Here is an 18784-nt window from a genome sequence, read left to right on the forward strand (position 1 = left end):
CCCAATGTTGATAGAAGCAATGTCTATAATTGTCAAAATATGGAAAGAACCCAGATGTCCATCAACGGATAAATGGATCTAGAAGATATGGTATCTATATGCCATGAAATGTACTCTAGTAGGTGGGGCTAGAACAGACATATTACTCAGTCATCAAAAACAATGAAATCTTGCCATTTGCAGATGTGGATGGAACTAGAGGGTGTTGTGCTAAGTGAAATGAATCAGAGGAAGGCAAATATATGGTTTCAATCATATGTGGAATTTAAGAGACAAGACTGATGAACATAGAGGAAGGGAATGAAAAATAAGATGAAAACAGAGAGGGAGAAAAATGATAAGAGACAAACTGAGGGTTGTCTCTGAACCATAGGAAACAAACTGAGGGTTGCTGGGAGGGAGTAGGGAGATAGGGTAACTGGGTGATGGATGTTAAGGAGGGTACTTGATGGAATGAGAGCTGGGTGTTACATGCAATGGATTAACCACTAAATTCTACCTCTGAAACTAATAATACACTAATTAACATTATATGTTAATTAAATTAAAACAACAACAACAACCAAGATGCAGGGAGGGAGCATGCAGGGCAGCCAGCTCCTGAGCGGGCAGTTGGGGGGTAGGTGTTGGGGTCGTGGGCCTGGCAGCTGGTGTCCCAGAAGCCAAGGGGGGTCTGGAGAAGAATCCAGGTGTGGGGGAGCTGCCTCTCACTGCCTTTCAGAGTTCTTTGGAAGGTTTTTCATTTTCGGAGAGGAAAAGGGCAGCTTGCTGACCATTTGGGCTTCAGACCTGGCTTTCCTGGTTTCCTGTAACCCCCAACTTGGGGGGCCGGCCATAGCCCATCTCAGTGCTGGCAGCCACATGGAGGGTGATGGTGGGCCTGCAGGTGCAGTCCCCTCATGACAGGTGCCAGAGACCAGGCAGGAGGTGGCAGCTAAAAGCAGGACCACAGTCTCAGTCTCTAAAGGCTGAGATCTCACTGCTGGGCCTGGGCGCTGATGCTGGCTACATACACTCCCAGGCTGCAGGTCCTGCTACGTCAGCTGCTTAGTAGTCATTCCATAGTTGGGATGGTGCCTGTAACATCCTCTTTTGGTCACAGGAAACAGGTTCCACCACCACACTGGTGCCTGTAATAATCCCCGCCACAGTAGTCACCAAAACTGAGCCAGGCAGGCTCCTGGCCTGAAGATGGGTTCCCTGTACTGCTCAGATCCATGACAGCCTGGAGCTAAGGGGTCTGAGAGACAGGATCTGGGCAGAGACCCCCATCAAAGGTGGGGAGGCAGGTTGCATGAGTCGTGGTGGTGGAAGTTGCTGGTGAGGCCCAGGGAAGGCCTGGATTTCTTTTGGGGGGCAGCAGTAGGGTCTTGGAACTGTCTGGATGGTCACAGTCTAAGTCAATGTGGGAGACTTGGTTGTGTGATGGCACTGGAGTTAGTGATGTTCACACCATTGCCCTGGGTGCTCTCCACCTCTTCCAGGTCTCAGATGGTTGGGCCTGAACTTATATGCTGGAGGTGACAAGCAGGGCTGTGTGCCTGGTGCATGTCTGTTGTGTCTCACAGGAGGTTGGGGCATACCCTCTGTGTCAGGAAAGCAGCAATGGAGCACTGGCCTGGGGAATGCTGCCACCTCCAAGCTAGACTCTAGCATTCTTCAGATGTCCAGGAGCAGAGCAGCAACGTCGACTGATGTGTTGGTACCAGTGGTTCCATAGGGGTAGGGGGCAGGGGACATTGCCTACCCTCAGGCTTGCCCACACCTCCAATGGGGGTGGTGGTGGTGGAGGGTGTATAGATGGTGCCCATCTCATGGGTCTCACAGGGTAGGTTGTAGCACACCAACATCACTGTGCCATACTGCATGTCACCCTGGACCAAGTCAGCAATGATGACTGGCCAAGGGCTGTACTCTAGTAGGTGGGGCTGGAACAGACATATAGAGGCCATACACAGGCTGGGACTTGGCCCCATCGGCACTGTGATCAGTGGCACCTCGGGTAGCTGGATTGTAGGCTATATGGTAATAGTAGGGGTTGTCTGTGTTGCCAGCACAGCCAATGGCAGTGAGGCTGATCACCTGGCTTGACGGGATGGCAATGGTGCCCCAGGTGGTGATGGGCATGGCCAGGGAGGCTCTTGGGCCAGTGGCAACAGCTCTGGCAAGGCTAGTGGGAATGGTGCCTGTCACTCTGCTGAGGGTTGTGACACCTGTGGTCTTCACAATTAACATGGTAATGGCAGGCTTGACTCTGGAGACAGTGACAGGGGTGACCAGGCAAACACCCTTAATGGCCATGGTGTCCACATTTAGCACCATCTGGGTCACTGCTTTGCTTCCCATGCCTAGTGGCAATTTGGGGGACAGCAATGATGATTTTGGCAGGTGCTCCATTTTTCAAAGTCATCACTTTGGTGGTGATAGTGGTGATGGGGAACTTGATGCCAGTACTGTTGTCATACCTGTGGCCAATATGGGGATTGTCTTGATGATGGTGATTGCATTGGGCTTGCCAGTGCTGGGGGAACACACTGTGAATGCTCAGTATGGCAGACTTAGTCCCAGCCCCACTGGTCTGGGTGGAACTGAGAAGGCAGTGGGCTTCATCTGCTGAGGTCATGAGATCTTTGACAGTCCCAGCTGAAGTGGCTCCTTGGTCTGGAGCACCATCAACAGTTTGCCCAGATTGGCAGTCAGAGCATTGCTTTCTGCAATAGAGATGGGGATCTTCACCCATGGTCTTGGTCCACCACTGTGCTCACCACCGGAGCTTCCTGGGCCATCATCACAGTCCCTGCCTTGGGCACCAACATGGTAGGGTGGGTGGACATGTTGACAATGGAAGAGATGGATGTCCCCTCCTGGGAAGCTGTGGTTGAGAGCGTTTGAGTGGTTGAGTGGCTCACCATAACTGAAGAACCCACCTTCACAGTAGCTGGGAAGGTGGTGGTGCCAGGTGTTATTGCCATGGCTCTGATGATGGTGGTGTCCTTTGTGACACCTAACACTGCGGGCTGCAAGGAAGACCATCTAGGTGACAGCTGTGGTCACTGGCCGCTAGTGCAACTATCCCGCTCATCTCTGGGCTCTGACCATTGTTCCCTGGGCACTCTGCCCATTCTGCAATGAAAACTGCTTTTGATAAAGTGATGAATATCTTCTACATTGTAGAGCAAATGATCAGATGTTAATTTGAGATTATTTCCTGTTTTTCAATATGTACACACAGAATTTCCCAGCCCTGTTTAGTAGGAAGACCATTTGTAGTGCTTTACAGTACCATCTTTGTTATAAATCAAGTGTTTGTGTGTGTAGGTTTATCTGGGGGCTCCCATTTCTGTCTCATCAGTCTGCCTATCTCTGCACCCGGTACAAAACTGCTTAGGCACTGTAGTTTAAAAATAAATCTTGATGTCCATTAGAGCAAGTCCTACCACCTCTTTCTTCTCTTTTGGTTATTCTTGGTCCTTCATATTCCCATAGAAACCTTAGAACTTTAAAAGTTGACAACTTCACAAGTGAACCTATAGGGATTTTGAATGATAATTTACAGACTCTATAAATCAATTTGGAGAGAATCTTTACAGTATGGCACCTTCTAATTTATGGCCACCGTATATCTTCACTACATCAATCTTTCTTTCAATGTTTTATAATTTTCTTTGTAGATACTTTGCAACATATTTTATTAGATTTGTTTCAAATTATTTTTAAAAGTTTACTTTTATTTTTTATTTTTAAAAAATATTTTATTTATTTATTTGACAGAGATCTCAAGTTGGGGGAGAGACAGGCAGAGAGAGAGAGAGGAGGAAGCAGGTTCCCCGCTGAGCAGAGTCCGATGTGGGGCTTGATCTCAGGACCCTGGAATCATGACCTGAGCTGAAGGCAGAGGCTTTAACCCACTGAGCCGCCCAGGCACCCTTATTTTTATTTATAAGTAAAAGTTTATTTATTTAAAAGTCTGTTTTTAAAAATTCCTCAGTTTTGGGTTATTTCGAAAAAACTTAGTTTTATATATTAGTCTTATATAAATAACCTTACTAAACTCAAATATTCCTTTTCTAAAAGATTTTATTTGTGTATTTGAGAGAAAGATAAGCAGAGGGAAGAGGCAAAACAAGAGAGAGATGCAGGCTCCTCACTGAGCAGGGAGCCTGATTTTTCAGGGCTCAATCCCAGGGCCTTGAGATCATGACCTGAGCCGGAGGCAGTTGCTTAACTGACTGAGCCACTCAGGTGCCCCATCAAATATTCCTTTTAATAACAACTTATTTGTAGGTTATTTTGGATTTTTGTGTGTATAATCATATTACCTACACAAAATGATTGTATTCTTGAATTTCTTTTTCTTTTTAAATTTTATTTGTGTATTTGAGAGAGTTCATGAGTGAGTGGGGGAAGGGGCAGGGAGAAAGGGAGGGAAAGAATCTCACAGAGTCTGTGTTGAGCATGAAGCCCAGTATGGGGCTTGATTTGAGACACTGAGATCATGATCTGAGCCCAAACCAAGAGTGGGATGCTCAAATGACAGCCAACCCTGTACCCCTGTGTTCCTGCCTTTCTAATCAAAGTATCTGCATTGTTTTACTGTATTGGCTAAGGTCCCTAATATTATGGTGAATGGAAGGGAAGATAATGGGCATCCCATTTTGTTTCCCAACCTCAGATAGAAGTATTTAGCATTCTACCATTGTGTATCATGTTTTCATAGTTATGTTCTTTCAGACTAAAGAAACTTCCTCCTATTTCTAGTTCCTAAGAATTTTTAATGGTCAATACTGAATTTTTCAAATCTTTTCTGCATAGGTTGAGAAGATCCTATGACTTTTCTCCTTTATTTTATTCTAATTTACCTATTTAATTTTCTTCTGTATGAATTGTGTTGTTAGATTTTTTTTTTCCCTGAAGATAAGTCAACTTCGTGTTTCTAGAATAAATTCAACTTGGTCACTCATATCATCCTTTTATATATAAATGGATTTGGTTTACAGATACTCTAAGAGTTTTGTATCTAGGGACACCTGGGTGGCTCAGTGGGTTAAAGTCTCTGCCTTCAGCTCAGGTCATGATCTCAGGGTCCTGGGATTGAGCCCCACATCTGGCTCTCTGATCGGTGGGGAGCCTGCTTCCCCCTCTCTGCCTGCCTCTCTGCCTTCTTGTGGTCTTTATCTGTCAAATAAATAAATAAAATCTTAAAAAAAAAAAAAGAGGTTTGTATCTATGTTCATAGGGGAGATCAGCCTATTTTTTGTTTTGTAGTGTCCTGTTCAAGCTTCACAATCAAGGTTTTAGAGCTTTCATAAAATGAGCTAGAATTTTTATGTTCATTCCCTATCCTCTGAAAGAGTCTGTATAGGATTAGCATGGCTGTCTCCCTAAATGTTTGGTAGACACACTGAACTTTCTGGACTGCTCTGACATCAATGTGCACTCTACCCCCAAACACTTGGAGAATCTAAGATTTTAGTAAAGGCTAACTTCTTTACAGAAAATAGAACCCACTCTTGCTCTACACATGCCACTAGAAAATGAGTCTTTGACTAATTGAATGATATTGGTGTCTTCCTTTTAAAATAAGTGTATGTTTATTCGATCCTTACTATAAGTCAGGCACTCAGCTGAGAATTTTACTTGTATTCTCTCACTTAATCCTTTAACAAAACTACTAGAACCTCCGGTTTGCTCAGAAGCCAGAGGCACAGAGAGGTCAGAAATTCCCTGGAGGGAAGCTCTGGGGAGAGGTGGAGGCAGGATTCTATCCCGGGGAGCCTGGCGCCAGAGCTTACTCGCCTCACCTCTGGCTAATGCACCTTGCTTTGGGTTCAGACTGCTGCTCTTTTTTCTTCCCTAAGGAGTAGAGGAGAATTGACTCCTCTACTCACTTATTTCCCCAATTTTCTTAATATCTAATAAATGCCTTCACAGTCAAATTTCCCTTGATTAATGCTTTGTTCGAATTTGTTTCAAAATATGGTATTTTACTGTCACTGCTGAATAGCTGTTACTTTTAATTTTGAGTTTTTCTTCATCTTGAGTTATTTAGAAGAGTAGTTTAACACTTCTGAGTGGAAAAAGATTCTCTGGGGCTAGGCTTTGGTTGTTTACTGTTTGGTTTTTTGACATTGTAATCAGAACTTGGGAAGTGTAATTTCTGTCTTGAGCACTTTTTCCTTTAGAATTTTTTGGTAACCTAACATCTGGCTAATTATTGCAAATGTTCCATAGTGTTTGAAAATAATGTATCTTCAATTTGTTTGGCACACATTTCTATATATATCTATCACAGCAAGCTAGATATTTGTGATATTTGATTTTTTTCCCAGCTTACTTACCATTTTCTGAGAGTGTTTTATTCCTTCCTCCTTGGTTCTGATTTGCCAGTTTTAATTTGTATTTTTGAAAATAATTGCTTTATTTATTTCAATGCTATGTTCAGTCCTTTATGGCTTTTGGCATCTTCATGAGGTGTAGCTTTAGTCAATATAAAACATTTGTCTTCGTCACACTCACTACCTTTTTACAATTTTGTCAAATACCCATTTTTTTTTTTTTTTTTTTGCCAATCCAGTTTTCATTTTTATAGCAGTGCCCATTTCTGACATCAGCTTTCCATGTCAGAAACATACATGCTGCCTTACCAATGCTGTGGGCCCCACTTTATTCATGCTTGTTCTTTCTCATCTCTGCAGAGCCCTTCATTGATCCACAATGACTTGAGATCAGTGAAGTCTTGCAAAGATGCATTTACTCTTTTTTTTTTTTTTTATAATATTTTCATTTATTTGTTTGACACACATAGAGAGAGTACAAGCAGGGGGAGCAATAGGCAGAGGGAATGGAAGAAGCAGGCTTCCCACTGAGCAGGGAGCCCCACATGGGGCCCAATCCCAGGATCCTGGGATCATGACCTGAACCAAAGGCAGATGCTCGACCTACTGAGCCACCCAGGGGGCTCGCATTTACTCTCTTAAACTGGCAAGATATAATAGGAAAATCTGTCTGTTGACTGCTTATCTCAGCCTGTATTTTCAGTGGAGCTTGTTCTTATCTACCAGGATTGTTTAGAACATAAATCATTTTCTAAAACCTTTCCTAGGCTCCTATAGGAATGCAGGGGCACAGATCTGCTGTACCTCAAGGCCATTGGCATTGTGTTTCTTTCCTTTGCTTCTCTTGTGTTTTAGTAGGTATTAACTTCCAAATATGGACAGATCTGTTCAGATGAAGTCTGCGTGGTGACATTCCATGTGCATTTGGGGACTTGCTAGAATCTTCTCTTCCCTTCTGTTTCTTGTTGACACTGCCTGGTGCACAGTGCTGGTTTTCTTCTTTACCTCAAAGGAGTAATAGGAATTCTTTGAATAGAAAGAAATAATAACAGAACTTATTATTCCTCTAAAAATTTTTGATACAATCCTTGAATCTAACACGTATACTCTGTATTTATTTATTTATTTATTTATTTATTTATTTATCACTGTCATCCATTAAATGATAAGTCCTTAGGGTAGCAGGCACTGTGCTGAATCACCTTTATGGTCCTCATATGCGGCGTGATGCCTGGCACACAAGAATTCAATAAATGTGACAAATGAGGCATATGGAAATAGACTAATGCAGTCATAGGTACCTAACACAAAAGTCCATGGGAGACACAAATATAATGAACTAGGTGTCCTTAACTTCTTCTACCCATGGTCTATAATAATATATTCTTCCTCTAACAGCCAAAAAGATTCCTTTAAGCCTTAAGTCTGATCATGTCTCTTTCCTGTTCAAAATCTGGTTCTAGGGACTTCCTATGTCAGTCCAAGTAAAAGCTGAAGTTCTTCCCTTGGCCTTGGGGCCCAACAGAATGTGTCCTCATCTCCCCCCTCTCCTTACACAACCTCCTCCAGCTATGTTGGCCTTACTGATATTCCTTAAACAACCTAAGCAGAGTATAGCCTCCAGGATTTTGCATTTGCATTCCGTCTGTCTGACATGGACTCCTCCTTCATATCCACATGGCTTTCTCTCACCAGCTCCAAACCTCTGCTTGACTGCTACCTTCCTTGAGAATCCAATCCCAGCCCATCTGCCCGCATCTCTTTAACCACATTGATTTCCTCACACTCTGTGACACCACCTGACATATTAAGTATTTGTTTATTTACTCCTTCTAGAACATATGCTCCCCGACAGAGGACACGTGTCTAGGTTTTCATTGTTGCAACCCAAGGGCTTAGTGAATGGTAGATGTGATTTTGTCACATCTTCCATGTCAGGAAGGAGTGATGGGCATAAGTTATCACTGAGAAGGGTTGGGGCTTGCAGCTATGGCAGGGCACTCCATATGAGCCATGTGCTTGCTCATCCCTGGATACGCAAGAACTGGAGGCTTCCAACACAGTCCTGGGAGAAGGAAGTTGGAAAGCCTGCACTCTTTGGATTTCATGCCCATAGCAAAATAACTCTCATGGGCTGGGTGGTGGGAAAAAGGTGAAACTGCATGTGTGTATTAGGTGAGACCAAGGCTTTGAGGAAGAAGACCAGTCTCAACTTTGTGTCTGCAGAATGTCGTCTTCTTGCATTTATACTATTGTGGACAGGAAAGCATGTGAAAAATTTTATTTGTATTTAGTTCAGATATGTCTGCTATTTTATAAGACAGGACTTTGGTGACCAAAAGCAGGGGTCCCTAAACTACCGTTCCCCCCTCAGCTTGCAATGCACATGTAGAAGATGACTATTCACAGTACAGTTAATGGAGTGATTTAGAGATGCTTAATTGAAGCAAATTAAAGCTTAGAACCAAGATGGAAATGTGGAAAGATAATAAAAATTATCTGATTCACTTGTAAAATTCTATGATTGTACGTCTTTTGCACTTACAAACTTGAGCATTTGTGGATATTTTAAATATCTATAAAGTGATCTTTTGACTCTATAGGACATTTTGACACATTGACTGAATTTTCTAATGGATTAGTAATCTATAAGAAAACTGAAATTAAGTTATCAGTGATGTAATGAAGAAGAGGTTGATCTTAAATCTCGAAGTAATGCTGCCAACTCTGTCCTGTCTTATCTGTAAACGTTTGTTGAGAATTTACAGAGCCCCAGGTACTGTGAGGGTTTCCAGCGCACTTAATTAAGAGTATTAATTAATTGTTTAATTGTGATGTGATTAATTAGTAATGAAGGGGGATTAAGGGTTTTCTTACTAACTTATTGTCTGCATTTCACCTTGAGGACACAGGGTCAGAGAATGGTTTTCCTAAGACTGATAAAGGGAGGAGAAGGAACTGCGTCACAGGTACCAGTGTAGAATCTGCGATGTAACCTGGAGTTCTCTCTTACAGTCAGTAAGCTAGATTGCCTTGAAGCAAGTTAGATTGCCTTGTCAAGCAAGGCTGCCTTTGAGGAGACCTGGCTTCTGTCATGGTTAGCAAGTTTTGAAAAAAGGTAAAGGAACATAATTATTTAGGCCATGAAAACTTCCCAGGGATTTGGAGCTAAAGGCAAATGGGAAGAACTCCAGAGATGGTAAGAAAAATGAACGGAAGCATAGAGCTCTCTGAACGCCTTTGAAAGAATGACCATGAGCTGATTTCTGTCTCTGAGTAATAATTCGGTAATTCAAGGAACAGACCATGTGTACAAAAACATGATAAAGCCAAATCTTCATTTTTTCCTAAAATTTGTATAAAATAAATCAGTTTTTCTTGTACATATTCTATAAAAATTCTGTAATTAGGTGCACCTGGGTGGTTCAGTCAGTCAACTATTTGACTCTTGATTTTGGCTCAGGTCATGATCTCGGGGTCATGAGATTTAGCCCAGCATGGAGTTCTGTGCTGGGCATAGAGCCTGCTTAAGATTCTCTTTCTCTCTCAGCCCCTACCTGGCAATACTCTCTCTCTCAAAAAAAAAATAATAATAATAATTGTGTATTTAATATTAAAATTTGACTGTTTCAGAGACTTTTCATCCCTTACCACGCGTTATGAATTTGTCACATTAACACTTGTTGAATAAAGCACAGCCTGCCCCATGATGAATGGTGAGATGTGGTTCAACACAAAACAGGAGAACTTGAGAGCAAGAGAGAGATTTAATACTCACAGGTCCTGAAAGAATTAGCTGGAGGAGCCATAGGGGAAGATCAAGGCAGGGTGCTGAACACAGAGGGAGAGAGAGAGGCAGGACCTGGGGCACTGGCCTTTTTTTAGGCTCTGTTTTGGATGGCATAACTATGGGGTTTATAGGCTAAGCCTGGATTGGTCAATTCAAACAAAAGAGCAGGGTTTCTGGTAAGCTCCACAGAGGTCTTATCTAACAGTGTGCAAGATGGAAGGCCTGGGAGGCAAGGGAGACTGTAATCCCAAGGACTGTTGGCCAAGTCATGTCAGGAACTTAAATGTACTTGTGACTCTGCGGGCTGCTGTTGAGCCCCTGCGTTCCGATGGGTGGGTAGGGTCTGTTTAAGATTTCTGCAGGCCACAGAATAGATGTCCAGGCAGCAGTAGCAAGGAGTGGTGTAGCTCAACTCCTGACATCATAGAATGAGAGGACCTTACAACTATTATAGAAAACATACAACTATTATAGAAAACATACATACAACTATTATACATACAACTATTATAGAAAACATACAACTATTATAGAAAACATGTTAGTACAGTTTTTGTTTCAAAAAATAATTGTTAATGAGAATCTAGCAAAATCAAAACTTATTAATAATGAAGCTGAGGGTTTTTTGTATTGCTGTTTTGTTTTTTAGCTATTGTTAAATTGAGAGAGGATTTAAAGTATTATATGCAATGCATAAGAAATCTTTTTTTTTTTAAAGATTTTATTTATTTATTTGACAGATAGAGATCACAAGTAGGCAGAGAGGCAGGCAGAGAGAGAGGGGGAAGCAGGCTCCCTGCTGAGCAGAGAGCCCGATGTGGTGCTCGATCCCAGAACCCCGAGATTATGACCTGAGCCGAAGGCAGAGGCTTAACCCACTGAGCCACCCAGGTGCCCCCCAATGCATAAGAAATCTTAAAGGACATTTTGATTTTTAATTTTCTTGTTTTCAAAAAGTAAGAGGCCTAGCTCATAAACATCTTACAGTTAAAAATGTGTAACCTTGCCTAATTTCTTACTTATTTCTTATACTTTTACCTTTGGTAGCATTTCCAAGAGAAGAAATTTTGTATTTTTCATTACAGATTTACCAACTGTAATTGTGTTAATTAATTTAGTAGGATCTCTGTCTTGGCTGTGAAGTGTTTTCCTAAAACTAGTACCAAAGTTAAAAAGAACAGCGATCAAGGTGTATTTGTCCAAAAGATAAAAGAATTACAGGCAATATCTTTATTATTAAGTATTATCTACTTACTATTATTCTCTATTTGTTAGTGGTATCTAAAAAATCACATAACCACTCTTTATACAGTTTCAGCACAAGCAGAGGAGGGGCTGATACAGAATATAACCAATTTGTGTAGCTGGTTTAGCCAAAGTACAGAAAGAGACACCACAATATCCTCTCTGTGTATATGGGGAGGGGTGAAACTTTGTTCTTTTGGGCTGTTCTTGATACACGTTGGCCTCAGCATAATGCTGAGTACTCACACAGTTTTCAAAGGGCATTCACGTTTATTCTCATTTCATTCTTTTTTTGAGTATTTATTTAGTTATTTATTTGTGTATCCTTGACATAGTGTTACATTAGTTTCAGGAATACAACACAGTGATCCAACAAGTTTACACACTATGATATTCTCACCACAAACATTATTACCATTGGTCATCTTATAACACTATTTACAACAGCACAGACTAGATTCACAAGGCTGTGCCCTCATCTCTGTGACATTGATTCCATGACTGGAAGTCTGTACCTCCCCAGGTTTCCACATCCCCCTGCCTCTGTTAGCCATTGTTTGTTTTCTGTATTATAGGTCTGATTCATCCTCTACTATAAGACATGGGAAGGTGAATTGTTTTCCACCAGTTAAGTGTCTTGCTCCAGGTTGGGCAATGAATTTATGAGGAGTTAGGGTATGGACAGAAACCTCTTAGCCTCATGGTTTTAAACTTAGAAGAAGATCTCAAATGTCTTAAATGGTCTTAATGTCACTGATTGGATACAACTGTATGACACCGGATTTATTTATTTATTTATTTATTTAATTTTTTATTTAAATTCCTTTTAGTTAACATACAGTGAAAATTAATTTCAGGTACACAATTTGGTGATACAACACTTCCATACAACATCTGGTGACACTGAACTTTAATATGTAGTCTGTGGTTTGTTCTAGGACCTCTCTGTCTGATACATTTTAAAGTCATCCCAACAATTATCACCAGGAATAAAGCTCCGATGTCCATTTCAGTATTACTTATTTACTCTTTATGAAGCAGTTAGTGTCTCATAGAGATGTATATATGTTGAATTTTTTTTTGTAAAAATGATGTGAGGCTTTTGAATGATTCAAAGTCTTTATAATTTTTAATACAAAATATAATTTCATTTTTCTATTAGATTATTCCTTATGGAGATCAACAATGTTCAAGATGGTTGATTAGCAAAATGTTTAGTAGATTATTTTAGAATATTTGCAAAAAATATTTTCCTCTTCAAAGGTGAGGTAAATATATAAATGCATTTATCACTTAGGGTGAATAGCTACTCAGCATGACCTTCCTTGAGATTCATGTTATCACAAAACAAATGGGAGTGTTAGTTAACGAAGAAGAGCAATGTAGCAGAAACACTACTAACCTCTACTTCTCTCCTTCTTTCTTCATTCTGTTCATCCAGTCATCCATCTGTCCTTCTAGCTCATCCTTTCTTTCATATTTGTATTTTGTCTTGCTTTCTTCCTTTCTGAAATTCATTAAAAAAAAAAAAACCTGTTGGTAATACTTGCAATTCTGACAAACTTCTGATATTTCACATTAAGCAAATGGAAGTCCTGCATAAAAACAGAATATTTGGGAAAACTTAGGTTAGCTTAAAGTAGACAGAGAGATACCCCTTTAGAAGATGCTGGTTAAACAATTTTAAACAGTGCATTCTGAAACTACAAGAGGAAGATAGAAGTATATAGAATTTTCCACTTAACCTGACCATGAAATTATCTACATTTCTCATAACAGTATTCAAAAGAATACCAACTGGGAAAATGTGAGTGTATTAAATCAAGCTATTCGTTACATGATACAAATGCTTTGAATTTTGACTTTTTTGTTCTTTTTTTGGTTTTTGGTTTTGTTTTGTCTTGTTTTTAGATATATAGAGAGAGACAGAGGGAGAGAGAGAGCCAGAGTGGGGGGGTAGGGACAGAGAGAGAGAAGAGTGAGAATCTCAAGCATGCTCCATGCTCAGTGAGAGCCCGACGTGGGGCTTGATCTCATGACTGCAAGATCTTGACCTGAGCCGAAACCAAGAGTCAGATGCTTAACTGACTGAACCACCAAGGCACCCCAACAATTTTTTTATACTTGCATTTTCATTGTCTAATATGTATATTCATGTTTTCCTTAATGATCTTGGTTTTATTAGTTTCTTTCCATGTTTCTAACAAGCCATGCTTTGCATTCATTTGAAATCATTCATTCTATCTGCTGAATAAATTGTTAAGACTATCTTAGCTTTATCAAATATTGTACCCTTTATATGTTCAAAATATACTGTTTCACTTAATTATTTGTGTCTTGAATTGTATATTTTTAAACAATTGATTTTGAATTAATTATAGATTCACAGGAAGTTGTCCAAAAAAAGTACAAGACTATCTCACATGCTTTTCATTCAGTTTCCCCACAGGTAATACCTTGTGTAGCTACAATACAATATCAAAATGAGGAAACTGATGTTGGTTACAACACAGAGAGCTTACTCTGATTTTATGAGTACAAGTCTCTGCAACCTTTTTTTTTTTTTTTTTATAAAGATTTTCTTTATTTATTTGAGAAAGAGAGTGAGAGAGAGCGTGAGAGGGGGGAAAGAAGGTCAGAGGGAGAAGCAGACTCCTCATGGAGCTGGGAGCCTGACATGGGACTCGATCCCAGGACTCCAGGATCATGACCTGGCAGTCACTTAACCAACTGAGCCACCCAGGAGCCCAAGTCTCTGCAATCTTTTACCCTATGTGGATTCATGTAATCATCACCACAGTCAGAATAAAGAGCTGTTCTACCTTCACAGGCTCTCTGTGCTACCCCTTTATAGCCAGGCACACCTCTCCCCATTTTCTTCCTAATCATTGGCAACCATTCTCCATTTCTATAATTGAATATTTTGAGAATTTTACTTAAATAGAACCATACAGCATGGACCCTTCCGAGACTGACTTCTTTTCACTTAGCATGATTCCCTTAAAATCCATCCACACTGCATGTATCAACAGCTCATTCATTCTTATTGTTGAGCAGTATTCCATGGTATGGGCGTACCATGGACGGTGTAATAATTTTTTGAAAGACACTTTGGTTATTTCTAGTTTGGACTTTTTTAAGAATAAAGCTGATAGAAGCACTCCTATACAGGTTTTTGTGTGCACATAAGTCTTCACTTGTCTGTGATAAATGCCCAGAATGTAACTATTGGCACATGATAGTTTAGTGTTCTAAGAAATTTCTAAACTTATCCTACGTGACTGTACCATGTTATATTTCTACCAGCAGCTGATGAGTGATCCAGATCCTCTGTGTCCTCAGCCCCATTTGGTGTTGTCACTATGTTTTATTTCCACTGTTCTGATAGATGATATCTTATTTTGGTTTCCCATTCCCCTAATGGCTAATGATGTTGAACATCTTTTCCTGCATGTGGTTTCTGTATTCTTTGGTGAAGTATTTATTTTGCACATTTTCTAGTTGGATTTTCTTTTACTATTGAATTTTGAGAGTACTTCATATATTTTAAACTTGAGACACAGGTTTTGTCATATGGATGGTTTGTAAATATTATTTCTACCTGTCTCATAACTAATTTTCTTATCCTCCTTATGGAGCTTTTGGCAGAGCAAAAGTTTTTAATTTGGGGGGGATGTTCAATTAAATTATATTTTAATTGCAATATTATTACTTTTAGAAAGTTCACTTGTTACAATGTACCCTTTTAATTTTACCAAAAATTATTCTTGCTTATCATAAAGTATTTTAAAAAGCATAATTTTTAAAACCCTATAAATTCTACGTGAAATTAGCCATCATTAGCATTTTGGGGAATAAGCTTGATCTCTCTCTGCATATATTCATATACATGTGAATCAGAGAAGAAATTTACAAGAATAATATATAGCTCTTTTAACTTGAAAAAGCATTAAATTCATTTTTATTCAAATTCAAAAGACAGGAAACCAAAGTGAAAATATGACATATGTTGAGCTTTAGATAAATTTTCATTTGCATTAGGGAATTTAAGTTCTTATGGGATCCCTTTACAATAAGAAAAAGGTCATGAAAAAAAATAATGTTTAGAATTATAGTTGACCCTTGAACAAGATGGGTTTGAACTGCTTGGGCCAACTTATATATGCATTTTTTTCAAAGATTTTATTTATTTATTTGACACACACACAGAGAGTACAAACAGGCAGAGCAGCAGGCAGAGGCAGAGCAAGAAGCAGGCTCCCCACTGCAGAGAGCCCAAACTGGGGCTCTATCCTAAGGACCCTGGGATCCTGAAGGCTGATGCTTAACCATCTGGGCCACCCAGGAGCCCATCTACATGCATTTTTTAATACTTTAAATGTATTTTCTCTTCCTTATGATTTTGTTAATAGCATTAAAAAAAAGACTTTATTTATTTATTTGAGAAAGAGAGAGAGAGAGAGAGAACATGATCAGGTTGAAGGGCAGAGAGAGAAGCTGAACAGGGAGCCTGATGCAGGACTTGATCCTGGGGATGATTACCCCCTGAGCCACCCACGTGTCCCTAACACTTTCTGCTCTCTAGCTTACTTTGTTGTAGAAATAGAGTAATAAAATATATACATTCAAAATGTGTTAATTGTATCTTATCACTAAGGCTTCCGGTCAACAGTAGGCTATTTGTAGTTCAGTTTTGGGGAGTCCAAAGTTATATTATTTTTGACTGCCAGGGGGTTGGCGTCCCTAACCCCCATATTGTTCAAAGGTCTACTGTATTTTCTTTAATTATATTTCAATTTTACTGTTGATTGGCTCAGTCCTATGAAGGAAATCATCCCTTCTATGTATTCTCCTTGGGAGAAATTGGGAATTTCTCCCAATTCCCATTTTTATTTCTGTAAAACTGATAATATTTTTACAAGGCATGTATTTTATGCTATGACCATAATACCCACGGTGTGTCAGCTGGCTTCTCTTTTGGTGGCTCTACAGTAATATTCTGTTTTGTGAAGTAGTTACTCCCATGATCCTTCCACATACTGAATGTGGTCACTCCAGTTAGTCAGTGGGTGTGCTGGTTTTTCATTCCTGGTCTTCACTTTCAGTGAAGTGTACATCTGTACACTTCTCAGGTCTGCACAGAATGGCCCTCTCTTATAATGTGTTTGTGTCTCTCTGTCTTTTCCAGACCTCAACTCCTTACTCTGTGTCCCAGTTTGAAGCTAAAGCTGTCCCTTAGTGAAACGGAGATAATATTGCTTAAGTCATTCCTGCAGTGTTTTTTGATCTTGTTAACCCAGGTCCCCCCCTCCAACCCATTTTTCCTTACAGCACTTTGGTCATGAAGTCTAGGGCATGTGGCTTATTATTCAGGGATGGGGTGAATTGTATCAAGAAAGTAGGAGAGGTTGGAGATGGGTGGACATAGCAAGGCTTACATAAACAAGTGTTTTGTCTATTCTTGTTAAGTCTTCCCCCCTCAGCCAGGAATTTAATTTATTAATTATCCTATTTTTATATATTTCACTTCATTAATCCATTCCTTCATTTATTTTCATAATTTCTTTCCTTGTTTCTTTAGGATTCCTTTGTTGGTTTTGTTTTTCCATTTTTTAAGTTTTTTTTTTTTTTTTTTTTGACAGAGAGAGATCACAAGTAGGCAGAATGGCAGGTAGAGAGAGAGAAAGGGAAGCAGACCCCCATTCGAGAGAGAGCCTGATGCGGGGCCTGACCCCAGAACCCTGGGATCATGACCTGAGCCAAAGGCAGAGGCTTTAACCCACTGAGCCACCCAGGTGCCCCTGTTTTTCCATTTTTTGAAATGAGTATTTAATATATTTATTTTCATTCTTTCATTTTTACTGATAAATGTTTAGTGTTATGGTGTTTCTCCTGATCGTTGTTTTAAATGTATTTTATAGATCTGGATGAGCAATTCTATTTTATGATTATTAATAGGAATTTTGTTATTTCAATTTGTATTTGTTCTATTGCCCAAGAGTTGTTTAATAGGTTTTTAATATCCAGGATAAAATGCTGTTTTTAATTTAATTTTTACTAATACTTTCTAAATTTATTGCACTGTGATGAGAACTATTTCTACATTATGCAACTTCAGATATGTTTTCCTTGTAGTCTAACATATGGTCCATTTTTGTGAATGTTTCACAAGTATATAAATTTCTCTTGAATTTCAGTATGTATTTTTGAGGTCTCCTAATTGATTGTATTGTTTAAAAATTCTGTCTCCTTACATCTTTTTGTTCATTTGGCCTGTCTTGCTGAGAGTGGTATATGAATGTCTCCTCTAATTATTGTGTGTGTGTGTGCTTTTTTTTTTTTTTTTTGCTATGTCTCTTGGAATCTCTTGTACTTGTTGCATCATAGGGTGATAGTTATATTATTCAGTATACAAATATTTCTAAGTGTTATAACACTATTGTGCATTACAGCTTTTAGAATTAAAAAGCGCCTTTCTTTGGGGTACCTGGGTGGCTCAGTACCTTAAATATTTGCCTTTGGCTCAGGTCATGGATCTGGGAATCCTGAGATCAAGCCCTGGGTATCCTGGGGTGGCGTGGGGGGTGCTCAGCGGGGAGTCTGCTTCTCTGTCTTCCTCTGAACCTCCCACTCCCTCTGCTCCTCCCCTTGCTCATGCTTTCTCTGTCTCTTTCAAATAAATATATTAAATCTTTAAGAAAAGAGAAAAAGTGCTTTTCTTCTTCACATTTAGTGCTTTTGGCTTACATTTTATTTGGCTTACATTATTTTCTTATTATTTCTATATGTCCGGGATATCTTCATCCATCCACTTTCAGCATATGGAATCACTTTGTTTTAGGTCCTCTCTTGTATACACCATATAGTTGGGCTTTGTCTTGAAAACCAATTAGAAAATTGACTTCTTTGCTCTGCTCTGCCTCTGATGGTACCCTTGATATCTTAATAACATCTCCTCCATGAAGTTTCAAAGAGTTCCCTGCAGGGTCTCCCAAACGTGGCACCTGGGCTCTGGAGACCAGGAGCACTTCCTCAGCATTGTTATTTCTCTATCCCCTAGCTGTTACCTGTGAGCGGTCACTTGCGCTGGAATTGAAAGCGACTATGTGCAGGGCTCCTTCTAATGGCATTTAGCTCCCTCTCTCAGTTTGACAAGGGAAACAGGCCAATAACTTGGATATTTTATGCATTTCTAACAGCTCTATTCCTACCACAGAGCTGGGTATCCAGCGTGGTGCTGGTGGTCTTCTCCATGCCTGCCTCCCTCTGTTTCCAGCTCTCTTTCTCCTCCTCTCCACAGTCCCTTAGGATTGAAAGTCATCAGGCTATGAATAATTTTTTCTCCTGAAATTCTTTTAGCCGTGGGCAGCAACTTCATGGTCTGGACTTCATAGGAGAAAGAAGTAGCTTCTGT

The 18784-nt window shown here is 39.9% G+C and overlaps 1 pseudogene; it reads right to left on the minus strand.

Annotated features, from left to right (window-relative positions):
* Positions 1–1649: 1649 nt before the first annotated feature.
* On the minus strand, positions 1650–18500 carry LOC116574115 (annotated as a pseudogene).
* Between the last annotated feature and the right edge of the window lie 284 nt (positions 18501–18784).

The sequence above is a fragment of the Mustela erminea genome, chromosome 15 (genome assembly GCF_009829155.1).
Source record: "Mustela erminea isolate mMusErm1 chromosome 15, mMusErm1.Pri, whole genome shotgun sequence".
Taxonomy (NCBI): Eukaryota; Metazoa; Chordata; class Mammalia; order Carnivora; family Mustelidae; genus Mustela; species Mustela erminea.